Source organism: Sus scrofa, chromosome 6 (genome assembly GCF_000003025.6).
Source record: "Sus scrofa isolate TJ Tabasco breed Duroc chromosome 6, Sscrofa11.1, whole genome shotgun sequence".
In the NCBI taxonomy this organism is placed as follows: domain Eukaryota; kingdom Metazoa; phylum Chordata; class Mammalia; order Artiodactyla; family Suidae; genus Sus; species Sus scrofa.
The window spans coordinates 85,643,113-85,657,944 of record NC_010448.4 but is presented as its reverse complement, the minus strand read 5'-3'; the positions used below and the strand labels follow the sequence as shown (position 1 = coordinate 85,657,944).

Here is a 14,832-nt window from a genome sequence, read left to right as displayed (position 1 = left end):
GGCCCCCGCCACTCTCGGCCGGGGGCCGGACCCGGGCGGCACGGCCAGCCGCGCTGGGGGCGGCCCGGCTGCTCGGGCGGACCCAGCGGCAGCGTCCCCCCACCCCCCCGCGGCGCCGCGACGTCCGCTCGCTCCCCGGCGGCGGCGGCGGCACGCACAGGGCGTGGGGAGGCGCCCGCGGAGGCAGCAGCCCCCCGCCCCCTGCGCGCCCGCCCGCCCTCGCCGGCCGCCGCGCGGCCCCCGCGCCCGCCCCCCCGCCCCCACCCCACCCCGCGCCCGCGCCCGCGCGCCCACCCCTCCCCCTCCTCACCGTCTCCGTCGGGCGGGCGGGCGGCGAGCGGCCAGGGCGGGCGGGCGACGGAGCATGCGCAGAGGCCGCCACGGCCGCTACCGCCACCGCCGCCACCAGGCCAAGCATCAACACTTCCGGCCGCCGCCGCCGGCGAGCTGGCGCCTTAAAGGGGACGCGTTCTTATTGCCGGCCCCACGGAGGATGAACCCCAGCCGGAAGGTTTGGGGCCTTTATCCGAACTAGAATCTCCCGCGCTGGAAAATTAGTGTTGAGAGGGACGCCAGGGACCCTAATAACTCTTCTAACCCCACTTCATGGCTGAGGAAAATGAGGCCTAAATTAAAGATTCACCTCATCCGCAATTGGAAGCAAAAACGAGACTCCCCATGGAGGACTCTGACCCTTTTACCTCCTCAAATCCGGCTGTGAAGCTTACATTTATTAGCCCTTCAAAAGTGATGATCCAACTATCAGTTTGGAATCAAAAGACCTGTTTTGAGTATGGCGTCAGTAAGCAAACCCCTTGTTATTCTTTGACCCATACATGTTCACCAAACCTTTTATGTGAGGTTCGGGTTCAGGTCTTAAATACTTAAAGGGTTACCTAACAGCCCTAAGCCCCCTATTTCGCCTAAGGCATAAAGTTGTTAGTGTTAAAAGAGATGACACTTGAAAATGCTTGAGGATGTTCCTGGGGCCAGTAATAATAATTGGCAAGTATTAAGACCTTTCTAAGGCAGGCCTTTGTCTCATATAATCCTCTTTTCAGCCCTACTAAGTAGCTTCTTTTCATTCCCATTTTACAGATAAATACTGGAGGCCAGTACAAGTCACATAATATGTAAGAGGTACAACCAAAATGTAAACTCAGGGAGATCCCCTCGTGGCTCAGCAGTAATGAACCCAACTAGGATCCAAGAGGACACAGGTTCGATCCCTGGCTCTGCTCAGTGGGCGAAGGATCCGTGTGCTGTAGTATAGGTTGGAGACCTGGCTCAGATCTGGCATTGCTGTGGCTGTGGTGAAGGGTGGCAGCTACATCTCCAACTCCACCCTTAGCCTAGAAACTTCCATGTGCCGCGGATGCAGCCCCAAAAAGACCAAAAACAATCATTTGTATTTTATTTTGTTTTTTTGAGGGGCATCTAAATGAAGGTGTCCAGAATGAAGTTGGATTGACTTTTCTCAGGCAAATTCCAGGGTTGGACTTTGGGACCTGTGCAGGGAGGAAGGGACCTCGAGGCCCAAACCTGGGGAACATTAATCTTTGAGGAACCAGAAGGAACCAACCAAAAGTGGTCAGAAAGGTAAGCTCCTTGGACAGAAGAGAGAGATGCCCAGAGAGCAGGCAGGGAGTTTCCAGAAGAAGGAGATGGCACTACCAATGCCAGATACTACAGAGAGCTCAGGCAAGGAAAAAGGAGAAGTCACTGGATTTGGCATCTAAGAGGTCACTGATGATCCTTTCAGGGTGGGTCACCTCTGAGGTTAGGAGGGAAGCCAGACTGTAGTGGATCAAGTGAGAGGAGAAGTGGCAGAAACAGAGGGCCAAAGTTTTTGACAAAAAAGAGGAACTAAGACATAAGGCAGGAGTTCTGTCCTGGCTCAGTGGAAACAAATCTGACTAGCATCTGTGAAGACGCTGGTTTGATTCCTGGACTCCCTCAGTGGGTTAAGGATCACGCGTTGCTGTGGCTGTGGTGTAGGCCAGAAGCTACAGCTCTGATTCGATACCTAGCCTGGGAACCTCCATATGCTACAGGTGCAGCCCTAAAAAGAAAAAAAAAAAAAAAAAAAAAAAAAAAGACATAAGGCAACAAGATAATTATTTTAAGAGGAGAAAAAAGCCATGTGAAGCCTTTCTTTTTTAGTTTTTTCACTTGTTTTTCCTGTAATGTACATGTTCACTGTGGAAAATTGTGAAGCGCATAAAAGGATGGAGAAGCAGAAAAACACCCACTTATTTAACGTGGTGTATTTCCTTCCTGTCTTTTTTCTATGTATTTTATCCTTTACCTTGAAGAATTATCTTGAATGCGCAATCTATGTTACACTTCTTTTTCCCCTTAAACACTGTTTTGTACACTTTTTTTTTTTTAGGGCCACACCTGCAGCATATGGAAGTTCCCAGGCTAAGGGTTGAATCTGAGCTACAGCTGCCAGCCTACACCAGAGCCACAGCAACGCTCAGATCCAGGCTGCATCTGGAACCTACACCACAGCTCACGGCAACACCAATCCTTAACCCACTGAGCGAGGCCAGGGATCGAATCCATGTCCTCATGGACACTAGTCGGGTTGTTACTGCCCAGCCACATCAGGCATTCCTTGTAAACATTGAAGAGAGTAGTTTTTCTTCTCTTCCTCTTTCTCTCCCTCCCCAGCCCATCCCCCTTCCCTCCCTCTCCTTTCCTTCTTCTATTTTTTTATTTTTGTATTTTTTTTGTCTTTTGAGGGCCGCACCTACAGCATATGGAGGTTCCCAGGTTAGGGGTCTAATCGGAGCTGCAGCTGCTGGCCTACACCACAGCCACAGCCACAGCCACGCCAGATCCAAGCCGAGTCTGTGACCTGCACCACAGCTCATGGCAACGCCAGATCCTTGAACCACTGAGCGAGGCCAGGGATCAAACCGGAAACCTCATGGTTACTAGTCAGATTCATTTCTGCTGCGCCATGACAGGAACTCCACTTTTCCTTCTCTTAAATTTGAGACATACTTGAGTGGCCAGTGTGGTTCTATCCTCCCTTCTAACATTCTTAGGGTCACTCTGATTTCTGAGCAGAGCTGAGAGTTTTGTTTGGAAGATAATTTTGTTCAACTTGGATGAATGAAAAAGCCGAACAGGAGTTCCTATGAGCTATGGTGTAGGTTGTAGATGAGGCTCAGATCTGGCATGGCTGTGGCTGTGGCATAGGCCAATGGCTACAGGTCTAAATCCACCCCCTAGCCTGGGGACTTCCATATGCCGAAGGTGCAGCCCTAAAAAAAAAAAAAAAAGGAAAAAAAAATGCAGGCAGTATTTAGTAAACAAAAAATTGTTTTGAATGCTCTCTATATACCAGGCAGTGTTCTGGGGGCTGGGAGTACTGCTGCGAATAAATAGATTTTGTCTCTAGGATTCAGAGCGTTTCAGGGTTCTATGGGGAAACAGCACAGGCAAAGGCCATGAAATCCATGTGTTGGAGGAACTTGGAGAAGGCCAGTCAGGCTAGACCAGAATGATGGAAAGAAAAGGAGCCAAGAGAAGATCCCAGTGCCAGCTCACATAGAGTCTTGTAGACCAAATGAGGAGTTCAAGGTTAATGTTAAGGGAAAAAATTAGAGAAGTTAAGAATGAAGACTGGGGAGTTCCTGTCATGGCGCAGTGGTTAATGAATCCAACTAGGAACCATGAGGTTGCGGGTTTGATCCCTGGCCTTGCTCAGTGGGTTAAGGATCTGGCGTTGCCATGAGCTGTGGTGTAGATCACAGACACGGCTTAGATCCCAAGTTGCTATGGCTCTGGTGTAGGCCGGTGGTCCAATTAGACCCTTAGCCTGGGAACCTCTACATGCCGTGGGAGTGGCCCTAGAAAAGACAAAAAAAACAAATAAATAAATAAATAACTAAATAAAAGAAGACTGGGGAGTTCCCATGGTGGCTCCGTGGTATGAACCTCACTCATATCCATGAGGACGCGGAATCGACCCCTGACCTTGCTCTGTGGGTTAAGGATCTGGCATTGCCACAAACTGCAGTGTAGGTCACAAATGTGGCTCGGACCCATTGTTGCTGTGGCTGTGGTCTAGACCGCAGCTGCAGCTCCAATTTGACCCCTAGCTAGGGAACTTCTATATGCTGCAGGTGTGTTTAAAAAAAAAAAATGGAGACTGGAAGGGAGCATTGCAGTAGGTCAGAAGATCATTTCAGAGGTTCTGGTTATAAATGTAACAGAGCAGGCAATGATGTGGTCTGTACCAAGAGGGGATTTAGAGAGGAGGTAATCTTAGGGGGGGTCTTTGTGAGGTGACTAAGTGATGGAGGTGCCTGCCATTCACTGAGTTGGAAGAGACAGGAGGAGAAGCAGGTTTGGTGGGGAATGGGAATCTTAGGGGAAGCGGGGATAGAAATTATGAATATAGTTCTGAACGTGTTCAATTTGCAGAGTTATTAGCTGGCCAGGCAGCTGGGGCCAAGTAGGTACCTGGGACCAGAGGCTGCCCCATATGACCCACAGGCCATACTTCTGCACAGATGGATAATGTACAGCCCAGAAGATGCCTGAAGTTCGTTTTTATTTTTATTTTTTGGCTGCACCCTCAGCACTTGGAAGTTCCTGGGCCAGGGATTGAACCCACACTACAGCAGTAACCTGAGCTGCTGCAGTGACACCAGATCCATAATCTGCTGTGCCATAAGAGAACTCCCTGAAGGTTTTTTTTTTTTCCTTCTTCTTTTTTTGGTCGCAGTGTGGCATGTGGAGTTCTCGGGCCAGGGATCAGATCCAAGCCACTGATGCAATTTATGCTGCAGCTGTGGCAACACCAGATTCTTAACCCATTGTGCCAGGCCGGGGATTGAAACTGCATCCCAAAGATGCCCAGATGCTGCTGATCCCATTGTGCCACAGCGAGAACTCCTGTTTTTACTTATCTATTTATTTTTTATTTATCTTTTTTGGTCTTTTTTTTTTTTTTTTTTTTTTAATCTTTTTAGGTCCGCTCCCTTAGCACATGGATGTTCCCAGGCTAGAGGTCTAATCAGAGCTGTAGCCACTGGCCTATGCCAGAGCCACAGCAACGCCAGATCTGAGCCGCATCTGTGACCTACACCACAGCTCATGGCAATGCCAGATCCTTAACCCACTGAGCAAGACCAGAGATCACACCCGCAACCTCATGGTTCCTAGTCGGATTCGTTTCCACTGCACCACGACAGGAAATTTTTTTTTTAATTGGTTATCAATATTTACAAATCCAGGGGTATCAAATAAAGGTTGGGATTTCCCCACCTCTTATTGCAAATTAGATCCTCTGGTCAAATTGGGCCCGAGTGCTAGAAGGCTACACCAGGCTGGTTCGGCTGGTCCCACGGCAGCAAGCCTCTTGCAGATTCTGCTCAAGGCCTGGTCCTGACAGCCCTGGAGTCTCAACCTCTGGTATGGACATGAGGAGACACCATAGAAGAGGAAAAAGTTGGTCTGGGACAGAGCACATATTTTCTCACATTCTGAAAGTTGCCTTTTCACTCTCTTGATAGTGATTATTGATGCACAAAAGTTTTAAATTTTATTTTTTATTTTTTGCTTTTTAGGGCCACACCCACAGGATATGGAAGTTCCCAGGCTAGGGGTCCAATAGGAGCTGTAGCCGCTGGCCTACACCACAGCTCACAGCAACACTGGATCCTTAACCCACTAAGGGAGGCCAGGGATCGAACCCATATCCTCATGGATACTAGTCGGATTTGTTTCCACTGATCCACTTGGGGAATTCCACAAAAGTTTTAAATTTTGATGATGCCCAGTTTACTTACTTTTTGTTTTGTTGTTTGTGCTTGTGGTGTCATAGTCAAGAAATCATTACCAAGCCCAATATCAGAAAGCTTTTCCCCATTTTCTTTTAAGCACTTTATAGTTTTAGCTCTCAAGTGGAAATCTTTGGTCAGTTTTGAGTTATTTCTTTATGTGGTGAAGGGTAAAAGTTCAACTTCATTTTTTGCGTCTGAATATCCATTTTCCAAGCACTGTTTGCTGAAAAGACTCTCCTTTCCCCATTGAATGCTCTTGGCTCTTTTATCAAAAATTATTTGATGCCAGGATTTATTATTTCTGGACTTTGTGTTCTATTCCACTAATCTATGTGTCTTTTGTTTGTTTGTTTGTTTTTGTTTTTGGGGATTTTTTTGGGCCACGCCTGTGACATGCAGAAGTTCCTGGGCCAGGAATCGAAACCATGCCACAGCAGTGACCCAAGCCACAGCAGTCACAACATCAGATCCTTTGCCCGCTGAGCCACCAGGAAAGTCCTGTATGTCTGTTTTTATACCAATACCACAATGTTTTTACTTACTTTGTTTTGTAGTAAATTTTGAAATCAGGAAATATACTTCTCCAATTTTGTTCTTTTTCACTTCACATAAGTTATACTCTAGCTAAAGAATATAGATATTGAACAACTAACTTTACAACTAATGCATCAATCAACTATATTTGATTGAAAAAAAAAAACCTAATGCATGAATAATGTTCTGCAGAGAAGTATATGGTGGAAGAATGTAACAGAGAGAGGAGGAGCTAACCTAGTGAGTGTTGGGGCAGGGGTGAAGGAGGACCTCCCTGAGAAAATGACGTTTGAACAGACATATGATGAATGAGTTAGCCACTTTGGGAGAAGACAAGCTGTTGAGAGAGAGTACTTCCAGGTGGAGGAGAGAAGTTTCTTGGCTAGTGGCTTTGGAGATGCAGAGAGAAGACCAGTATGCCTTGAGCCCTGAGAGGCTCACAAAGAGCATGATGGGTTGCTTGAAATTTACAGGATGTTGACCTAAGCTAGTTAGGTCCTATGAAAGTTTTAATGAGGGAGTGAATGACAAGTGTTCAGTGAACACACAGAAAATCAGAATACAGGAAATCTACTAATATCAAGTTTCCAAAGTAGAGATTTTTTTTTTTTTTTTTTTTTTTTTTGTCTTTTTGCTATTTCTTGGGCCGCTCCCGCGGCATATGGAGGTTCCCAGGCTAGGGGTCGAATTGGAGCTGTAGCCACTGGCCTATGCCAGAGCCACAGCAACGCGGGATCCGAGCTGCGTCTGTGACCTACACCACAGCTCACGGCAACGCCGGATCGTTAACCCACTGAGCAAGGGCAGGGACCGAACCCGCAACCTCATGGTTCCTAGTCGGATTCGTTAACCACTGCGCCACGACGGGAACTCCAGAATTTATTCTATAAACTGATTATAGAGTCTCAGGCTCCTAGCTGAGTGAACTTTCTTTCCAGCCTTTGAGTTTATTTTTTTTTTTACAATTTTATTAAAGTATAATTTACATACTGTAAAACTTATCCTTTTGTTTTGTTTTTTGTCTTTTTAGGGCCACACCCTCAGCATATGGAGGCTGTCAAGCCAGGCGTCTAATCAGAGCTGCAGCTGCTCTGATTAGAGCCACAGCAATGCCATATCGGAGCCACATCTGCAACCTACACCACAGCTCAGGGCAACACCTGATCCTTAACCCACTGAGCGAGGCCAGGGATGGAATCCGCAACCTCATGGTTCCTAGTCGGATTTGTTTCCACTGTGCCACGATGGGAACTCCAAAACGTATCCATTTTAAGTGTACAATTCAATGTAGATTTATAGTTTTGCAACTCTCACCCTAATTTACTTTTAGAACATTTCCTTCACCTCAAAAAGATCCCTTGTGCCCATCTGTAGTCCATTCTTGTTCCCAGCTCCAGTCCTGGCAACCACTAATCTACTTTCTGTCTCTATAGATTTGCCTTTCCTGGACATTTTGTGTAGAAACAATCATATATGACCTTCTGTGACTGGCTTCTTTGTGAATCTGATTTTGCTTGCCATCATTTGTATTCCAGTGACGATGCATCCTCATTATTTCTCTAATCTTTTCATGTACTCCATATTTTCATAGAAAACAGGAAAATATGGATCTGTAAAAAAAAAAAACGACAGTTTCCATCGTGGCTCAGTGGTTGACGAACCTGACTAGTATCCACGCGGTCTGGATACCTGGCCTCACTAAGTGAGTTAAGGATGCGTTGTTGCCCTGGAGCTGTAGTTGTAGGTCCCAGAAGCGGCTGGGACCCGGCGTTGCTGTGGCACTTGGCAGGCGGCTACAGCTTTGACTGACCCCTAGCCTGAAAACCTCCATATGCCCAAAGTGAGTCACTAAAAAAAAAAAAAAAAAACTTATTATCAATGTTCCGTTAAGAAAGCAGTCGCACCACAAGTGGGACAAGTCACAGAGCACACCCACAGCTAACCTCTTACGCTGACAAACGTTCTATAAACAGAAGACCTTCAACCACAAAACGGAAAGTGTCTTTCATTCGACATTTAAAACAGCGGGGCGCCAGGACCAACGATCACTAGCTGCCCAAGTACCAAAAAATTATGCTTCCGAAATCTCTTGATGTCGATTCCGCACGCAGAGCAAACGAGTTGCCCTACGTGTGCCACTCACGACAGAAGCCCTTTTTGCCGAGGCTACTGCAAAACGTGGGGGCAGTGTTAGGATATTCCTTTTATGGTAAGGGTGAAAATAAAGCCATTGGAAATTTATATTCCCGGTTCCTGAAGATAAGAGTATAATTGCAGAACATTTTGATCTGGAGCGAAATCTTCAAAGAAAACTCTATAATTTTCTTCGGATTTTTATTTAAAAGTAAAGGCAAAGCCTTGAAGTCGTATGCAAATATGCACAGTGCTTGCTGGGAAGGTGGTGGCGGGCGGAGACGAAGGGGCGGGGAGGAAGGGTTTGTGGGAGAGAATCCTAAGGTTCTCACTTGCTCCTCACTGGACAGCGCACCGCAGACCGCCGTCTGTGCCGCTATGGGTACCTATCTGGAGAAGACAAATCGCATTATATTAAAATTGAAAATGGATGCAACTAGAGAGTCTCATACTAAGTGAAGTAAGTCAGAAAATGAGAAACAACATATCATGTGGACTCTAAAATATGGCATAAACGAACCTGCAAAATCTAGCCGAGCAGCTGTAACTCTGATTCTACCCCTTGCCTGGGAACCTCTATATGCCAAGGTTGAGGCCCTAAAAAGCCAAAACAAACAAACAAACAAACAAAAACTTATTTACAGAACAGAAACAGACTCACAGACAGGGAAAAGAGGTGTTTGCCGAGGGAGGGAATGGAATGGACTGGGAGATTGGGGTTAGTACATTCAAACTGTTAACTTTTAGAATGGATAAGCAATGAGGGGGAGTTCTCCTCCTGGCGCAGTGGTTTACGAATCCGACTAGGAACCATGAGGTTGCGGGTTCGTTCCCTGGCCTTGCTCAGTGGGTTAAGAATCTGGCCTTGCCTTGAGCTGTGGCGTAGGTCGCAGACGCGGCTCGGATCCCGCGTTGCTGTGGCTCTGGCATAGGCCAGTGGCTACAGCTCTGATTAGACCCCTAGCCTGGGAACCTCCATATGCCGCAGGAGTGGCTCAAGAAAAGGCAAAAAAAGACAAAAAAAAAAAAAAAAAAAAAAAAAAAAGATAAGCAATGAGGTCCTGTTGTATATAGCACAGGGAACTATAACCAATCACTTGGGATAGAACAAGGTGGAACATAATATGACAAAAGGAATGCATATATGCATGACTGGATCACTTTACTATACTGTGAAAATTGACAGAACACTGTAAATCAACTATACTTTAATAAAATGTAATTAGTAAAATAAAATTGAAAATGCACAGATTTGTGTCACCCCTAGCTATCCACCCTGAAGCGACCCCAGCACTGGCGCACCGGAAGCATCCGATCACAGTGAGAGCAAAAAACTGGGAGCACCCTAATCTTTGCCAGCACAAGACAATGGATTAGCAGAATGTGGTGGGGTCATAAAGTGGAATACCATCTGTTGCACTTCCAAGGAGTGAATTAGACATCAAAAAACTTTGAGTAAGAGAGTTTCCTGGTGGCTTAGTGGTTAAGCACTAGGTGTAGTCACTGCTGTGGCTCAAGTTACTGGTGTGGCTTGGGTTCGATTTGATCCCTGACCCAGGAACTTCTGAAAGCCACGTTTGTGGCCAAATCCAAAACCAAAACAAAAAAACACTGAGTCATAAAAGTTGCAGAATAAAGTATAGCATGATACCATTAACATAAACAAAAAAGAAATGCTTCAGGAGTTCCTGTCATGGCTAGGGGTTAACAAACCTGACTGGTGTCCATGAGGATGCAAGTTCAATCCCTGGCCTTGCTCAGTGCATTAAGGATCCTGCGTTGCTGTGGCTCTGGTGTAGGCTGGCGGCTATAGCTCTGATTAGACCCCTAGCCTAGGAACCTCCACATGCTGTGGGTGTGGCCCTAAAAAGAGAGAAAGACCAAAAAAAAAAAAAAGTCATGCTTCGCTTTATCAGATATATAAAAAAAGTAAGTGAAAAAGGTGTTGACTAGGGTACTGCATAATACCATTGACATAAAAAAGGGCACACACACTTGTGCACACAAAACCCAGTGCTTTATATTTTCTTTATATTTTCTCCTGCCACATATGTGTATATATTAACTTTTTTAAAAAAGATCTAGAAGGAGAGTTCCCTTGTGGTTCAGGGGGTTAAGGATGCAGTGGCCCATTGCAGAAGCTTGGACTGCTGCTGAGGCAGAGGTTTAATCCCTGGTCTGGGAATTTCCATATGCCATGAGTGAGGCCAAAAAAGATCTAGAAGAACACATAACAGTGACTATCTCTAGGAAAGAGGGAAGGAATCTGGATGGAGGGTAGAGTCATAAGACTTTAGATTTACTTGTAACAGTGTAATTTTTTTTTTTTTCTATTTTAGAGCCACACCCCTGGCATATGGAGGTTCTCAGGCTAGGGATCCAATCAGAGCTGGAGTCACTGGCCTACACCACAGCTATAGCAACTCTGAATCCGAGCCACGTCTTTGACCTACACTACAGCTCACAGCATGCCAGATCCTTAAACCACCGAGCAAGGCAAGGGATCAAACCCCCAACCTCATGGATACTTGTCGGGTTCCTTACCCCTGAGCCTTGATGGGAACTCCAGTTTAATGTTTATCTTGGCAGACTGTTTCTATGTACATATACATTATATACATATATAATGATACAAGCTTACCTCAGGAAACAAGGCAAATCTCAAACAACCTAACCTTACACCCAAAGCAACTATGCACATACATATATATATATATATATTTTTTTTTTTTTTTTTCTTTTTTGGCCACCCCAAGACATAATGGAGTTCCCTGGCCAGAAATCAGATCTGGGCCACAGTTGTGAACTACTCTGCAGCTTTGGCAATGCTGAATCTTTTTTTTTCTTTTTTCTCAGTAGCAGAATAGAAAATAATATCTAATTTTATTAGTTAAAAACATTTAATTACTTTACACATGGACTAGGCCTTGATCATGCTCAAGCCCAATACTCCAATTTTTTTTATTTTATTATTTTTTTAATGATTTTTATTTTTTCCATCATAGCTGGTTTACAGTGTTCTGTCAATTTTCTACTGTACGGCAAGGTGACTCAGTCACTCATCCATAAATACACTCTTTTTTTTTTTTTTGATTTTTGCCATTTCTAGGGCCTATCCTGCGGCATATGGAGGTTCCCAAGCTAGGGGTCTAATCGGAGCCGTAGCCACCGGCCTACACCAGAACCACAGCAACACGGGATCCGAGCCGCGTCTGCGACCTACACCACAGCTCATGGCAACACCGGATCCTCAACCCACTGAGCAAGGCCAGGGATCAAACCCACAACCTCATGGTTCCTAGTCGGATTCGTTAACCTCTGAGACATGACGGGAACTCCCATGCATACATTCTTTTTCTCACATTATCATGCTCCATCATAAGTGACTAGATAGGTTCCCAGTGCTATGCAGCAGGATCTCATTGCTTATCCACTCCAACCCTGAATCCTTAGCCCACTGTGCCAGGCCGGGGATGGGACCTATGTCCCAGAGTTCCAGAGACACCGCTGATCCTGTTGCACCACAGCAGGACCTCCTACAGAGGTTTTTTTTTTTTGTTCGTTTGTTTGTTTTTTGCTTTTAGGGCCGCACCTGTGGCTTATGGAAATTCCCAGGCTAGGGGTTGAACTGGAGCTATAACTGCTGGCCTACACCACAACCACAGCACCAGATCTGAGCCGTGTCTGTGATCTACACCACAGCTCATGGAAACCCCAGACCTTTAACCCACTGAGCAGGACCAGAGGTTGAACCCACGTCCTCATGAATACTATTTGGGTTCGTTTCTGATGAGCCATGATGGGAACACCACATAGGTTTTTGTTTTGTTTTTTTTTTTTGCTTTTTTTTTTAAGGGCTGCGTGCGTCATAGCATATGGAAGTTCTCAGGCTAGGGGTCCAATCGGAGCTACAGCTGCCCGTCTACACCACAGCCGCAGCAACATGGGATCCCAGCCGCGTCTGAGACCTACACCACAGCTCATGGCAATGCCAGATCGCTAACCCACTGAGCAAGGCTAGAGATTGAACTTGCATCCTAATGGATATTAGTCGGATTTGTTTCCCCTGTGCCACAACCGGAACTCCCTATTTTTTTTTTAAGTAAAAAATGTATTGGAGGAGTTCCTGCTGTAGCTCAGTGGGTTAAGAACCTGGCATAATGCCCATGAAGAGTTCAATCCCTGGCCTTGTTCAGTGGGTTAAGGATCTGGTGTTGGTCGAGGATTTGGCTTGAATCCAGGATTGCTGTGGTGTAGGCTGCTAGCTACAGCTCAGATTCGACCCCTAGGCCGGGAACTTCTATATATCACAGGTCTAGCCCTAAAAAGGGGGGTGAAATTTGGAGTTTCCTGGTGGCCCAGGGGGTTAAGGATCCAGACTTGTCACTGCTTCAGCTTGGGAGAAGCTGTGGTACAGGTTCTATCCCTGTCTCCAAACTTCCACATGCAGCCATGAGGCCAAATCCAACCCCCGAAACCCGTATTAGCATTTCATGTCTCTGCTCAGCCCTCCAATACCTTCCCATTGCATCATAAAATCCCATGTACCCACCATAGTCTATGATGTCCTGCCTGAACTGATCTTGCTTGGCCTTTCCAACCTCATTGCCTGCCATTCTCCCCATCACCAGTAAGCTCCAGTCATCTTCTCCTGGTCCTTGAATAAGTTCTTTGCTAGCACATTACTCAGCTAGGTACGTCTGGTTTATTCTGATATTTTTTTCCTCATTTGTGTCTTTGCTAGTGGTTCGTTTCCCCACTCCAGATTGTAAACTCTTTAATGACAAGGATGTCTGTTTTATCTACTAGTATATGTGCAGCAAAAGCCTTGGCATAAAATGAGCATTCATTTTTTGAATGCATGAATGTATATTTAAACTGAAGAGCAGTGCAAAAACAAAAATGGTATGCCAGACTCCTTAGAAGAATGAAGGGATCAGAGTTCCCATAGTGGCTCAGTGGTTGGAGAATCCGACTAGGAGCCATGACGTTGAGGGTTAGATCCCTGGCCTTGCTCAGTGGGTTGGGGATCCGGTGTTGCCGTGAGTTGCGGTGTAGGTGGCAGACACGACTCAGATCCCATGTTGCTGTGGCTGTGGTGTAGGCCAGCAGCTACAGCTCCAATTGGACCCCTAGCCTGGGAACCTCCATATGCCGCAGGAGTGGCCCTGGAAAAGGCAAAAAGTCAAAAAGTCAAAAAGTCAAAAAAAAAAAAAGAATGAAGGGATCAGTGGCAGAGAAATAAGACTAGGACGATAACTCGAAGCCTAATGGTGAAAGGGCCTGGAATCTGTGAACATGGATCTGTGACAGTGTAAGGGAGGATTGTGAATTTGGTGGGATGAAGATGGCAAGATATAAAGACAGGAAGGGGAAGTTCCCTCATGGCTCAGGGGATTAAAGATCTGGTGCTGTCACTGCTGTAGCTATGGTCAGAGCTGGGGCATGGGTCCCACCTCTGGCCTAGGGAACTTCTTCAAGCCACAGGAATGGCCAAAAAAAAAAAAAAAAAAAGAAAGAAAAAGAAAAAGAAGACAAGGGAGAGCAAATTGCTGCATCAGTTCAGGTAGGAGACAGCTTTTCCTTGTGACAGTTACTGCTGTTCACTCTGGGCTGTCACAGCACTTTGTACTCTCCTTTATGTTTGCAGGTTCTCCATCTTAGTGTGTGGACCTGGGCTCCAAAGGGACTGAGGCTGGAATTGTGTTTTGTTTATATGCCTAGCATCTAGCATAGCATAAATAAAGCAACTGTCACCATGCATTTGATGGAAGAGATAACCAAAGGCATCAGTTTAATGGTTGAAGTACAGTTCAGGCTTTGGAGTGAGAATTTGTGAGTTCAATTTGAGACTCTGCTTTTATTAGCTACTTAACTTGCTTAATCTCACAGATTTCCTTTAAATCGTTAAAATGATTTACCGTAGGTTTAGAAAAATTTCTGGCAGATAGTAAGGGCTCAATTATTACTATTATTATTAACTGCCTATTCACAGTCATAACCCAATCGGTCTCCCTTGTCCTCAGATTTTTCCTGCTGGGGTCCAACGGGATATCTATGGAGTGTTGCTGTCCCACGAGTTATTACCTTCCTGATAGCACGACAAAGACACCAACCAAAAATGGCGACCTCTAAGCCATCCGAGGACGTCAATGCTGGTCATGATAGCGATATACACAGCAGGCAGAGTCGGAAAGAAATAGCTAGGGCAGGGTTCGTACCGCCAGAATACAAAGCGCATAGTTTGCTTACACTGCCCATTAACCACAAGCCGAAAAAACCTAACCACCAGAACTGAGCTACAGCGCAGAACGGCGACCACGTGTCGGAGAGCAGTCTGCGCCTGCGCAAAGCAGGCGCG

General features: G+C 46.0%; 1 protein-coding gene and 1 long non-coding RNA gene across 5 annotated transcripts in view; both read right to left on the bottom strand.

Moving 5' to 3' along the window:
- The window catches only part of GMEB1 (glucocorticoid modulatory element binding protein 1), a 43,693-nt gene extending 43,267 nt beyond the window's left edge, over positions 1-426 (bottom strand). The window contains exon 1 of one of the 4 annotated variants that reach the window (XM_021095680.1): positions 311-426. The gene's annotated coding sequence lies outside the window, so the exon portion shown is untranslated. The remainder of the gene's footprint in view (positions 1-310) is intronic. The other 3 variants (XM_021095685.1, XM_021095687.1, XM_021095683.1) reach the window with 3 other exon arrangements.
- Positions 8,354-14,813, bottom strand: LOC110261125. The gene is made up of 2 exons (XR_002344955.1): positions 14,559-14,813; positions 8,354-8,861 (listed from the first exon to the last, which is right to left on the bottom strand). It is a non-coding gene; the product is annotated as an uncharacterized LOC110261125 (long non-coding RNA).